The sequence below is a fragment of the Desmodus rotundus genome, chromosome 7, assembly GCF_022682495.2.
Source record: "Desmodus rotundus isolate HL8 chromosome 7, HLdesRot8A.1, whole genome shotgun sequence".
Lineage (NCBI taxonomy): Eukaryota > Metazoa > Chordata > Mammalia > Chiroptera > Phyllostomidae > Desmodus > Desmodus rotundus.
Window position 1 is genome coordinate 45,667,825 of NC_071393.1, and position 3,008 is coordinate 45,670,832.

Sequence of the window (3,008 nt, forward strand, 5' to 3'; positions counted from 1 at the left end):
GTAAAAATAGAATTCATAAAATGCTTGGATATATTCAGGTTTACATAATTTAATTCATGATTTGTCTTTTTTTTTTTTCTTTCTCTTCTTTTAGACCTTTACAGGTATCAGGAAAACTCTTTGCCATTTTAGTTTTCATTAAAATGCACAAAGGAAATATTATGGTAAGCTGACCCTCATAACCCCTTTTACCAATAAGAACTTCAATTTAAATAATTATAATTTTAATCCCATTGCTTATTTTGCATTAGTGTCAGGGAAAAAATCACAGATAAAAATGTTATTATAAATCTACTTTTATATTTTAGAAAGTAATACTCATATTTGCATATAAATTATGGCTAACATCTATGACTATTCTGAAAAAAGATAATCTATTAGAAAAACATTACTTTCATATAAAGAGTAAATATTATTAAGTGACAAAAATCATGCCTTCTTTATTCCTCTAACATTTTTCTTTTCAAATGTTTTGTTTAAAATATTACTTTTTATGTCATAAAAATAACTGTATTTATTGCATTGATTTTTTTTTAAGAGTTTTGTTTTCTGTACCTTTGAATCTCTCTCATTTTTGGTTTTCTTTTTCATGAGTTCTGCTGTTATCATCATTATCTGTACTTTAGAGTTATTTCTTATTTATTTTGTTGCACTTTCACTAAATTATTTTTGGTGTTAGGAGGAGGGGCTTAACTATGTAATCAGGATTAGATGAGGTGCAAGGGTGGAGCTCTCGTGAATGGGATTAGTGTCTTTATAGAGTCACTAAAGAGAATGCTTCCTCTCTGCTCTCTGCCTTGTGAGGACAGCGAGGAATTGAAAGTCAGCAACGAGGAAGAACACAACCATGCTGACACAGTTATCCCAGACTTACAGCCTTTAGAACTGTGAGAAATAAGTTCTTTTGTTTATTAGTTATGCAGTCTGTGGTACTTACGTCAGCCTGAACTGAAACAGTGTTGTGCATTTGGTTTCATTATAGTATTTATAAAATATACTTTTAAAACTTTAATGATATTGTGAATTACTGCTCTAGTTTTATCCCTCTTGCTTTGATACTTAGTTATTATCTTTCAGTCTTAATATTTTGTAATTTCCAGTGTGGTTTACTTTGTAATGCTTGATCTATATTGGGCTTCATTAAAAATATCAAAACATTTATAATTTATATTTTCATATGAATTTATAATTTATATTTTTATGTTTATTTATAATTAGCTACATTTCAAAAACCATCTTTTTGCTGGTATTACTGATTCTTTCAAAACTTGAGACTTCTTTGTGTCTATATCATCAAATTAAATAAATGTATGTACATAAAAATGAACTTTATCAGATATATATATTCATTCAGTTAATTTTTATTTACATAATCTTGATCTCTAATGTTTTCTATTGGAACACCGTATAGCTTTTTATTACTGTGTATGTAGAAAATTCAGCCCATTCAAATTTAGAATGATAAATGTAAATGATTATTTAATCATATCTGAGAGAAGGAGAAGAACAGAGACCACAGACTTCCACCTGGGCCTAGAGCGGCTCTCAAAGTAGTGGGGAGATGATGGCGGCGGGTGACCACCTTCAATACAGGCCACCGGCAGTATATCCTGGCGACCCAGACCCTCCCTCTCCCCAGGAGTATGATGATGACTCTTAGGAAGCGTTGGATTTAACTGAGCAGGCAAGAAGATACCACTGGTGCAATCGTGGTTTTGGCCACAGTTCTGGACCTATGGTAGAAAAACACCCAGTAGCCACCCCGGAGTGACTGGCTGGTGCGCAGGATTTTTGTTTCAGAAAGTTGGAAAACGTGCAACTACACGTAGGGGTGGCTCTCTTCTCCTTCAGATTGCTACTCACAGAGGCTATGTGCAGACTGAGGGGAAGAAAGGTGAAAAGATGTAAACAAAGCAAAAAGACAGACCTGGAAATGAGCAAATAAGGCAGCACCTGAAATCAACAACATAACTGAAGAGGCAACAGAATTTGCTCAACAGAACATAGCGATATCCAGCGGATTTGAGGCAGGCTTTTTGCTAGGTCTTGCATCTTAAGGATATGAGTGTTCTAACACAGCAGAGTCACCTGTGAGCAAGGTGGTGGTGGCGACAAGGTGGTCTCAACATTGCATGCCACTAGGCTGTCCAAGGCGACAAGAAACGACGAGACAAACAGTATGAAACTCACATCTTAGCATAGTGTCATCTGAAGGCTGGCAAATTAGTATCTGCTGTAAAACAATCTATGTGGTATATGTACAGTAGTATTCCTGAGCAGAACATGGCTTCCATTGATTTAAATCAGATGTTCTTCATCCTGCTTTATAGTGTAGAGCCAATAAATACAACTTTGTATTACAGCTACAACATTAGGGCTTTTTTAAAAAAAGGTAATGTTGGCAATAAACTGAAGAACTGCAATGCTCTTTTGTAGAAGGATTTAGAAATAGTAGAATTATTAAAGATGTTATACAGATTTAATACCAATTTTTAGGGTTTTTTTCCTGCAATTCTTACTCTGCTTATATAATAACTGTAATAAACAATTTCAGGGAAGGGTGTTCTAAGGAAATATTACATATTTAAAGCTTTTTTTTCTTTCTTTGATATCTATAGTTGTAAAAATATATCTTGTATGTAAGCTTATAATAATTTTATTTATTTATCCTGGCAGCCTGGAAGAAATAATTATTTTGAGGGAACATACAATTGGTTCATGGCTTTATTTTATTAACTTTGAATGAACCTCCTTTCTCAGTTCTAAAGTTCTAATTACTGTATTTTTTGGACTATAAGACACACTGGACCATAAGACACACCTAGGTTTTAGAGGAGGAAAAACAACCCGGCTCCACTGCCGCCCCACCATCCCCAGCAAGCCAGGTAAGCTACATTCGGACTATAAGACGCACCCCCATTTTCCTCCCACATTTTGGGGGTGCATCTTATAGTCTGGAAAATATGGTATTATTTTGGCCTCTTCCCAAAGTGGTAAAAATTACCTTA

At 34.2% G+C, this 3,008-nt stretch overlaps 1 pseudogene; it reads left to right on the forward strand.

Annotated features, from left to right (window-relative positions):
* Positions 1-1,564: 1,564 nt before the first annotated feature.
* On the forward strand, positions 1,565-2,057 carry LOC112316991 (FUN14 domain-containing protein 1-like; annotated as a pseudogene).
* The last annotated feature ends 951 nt before the right edge of the window (positions 2,058-3,008 follow it).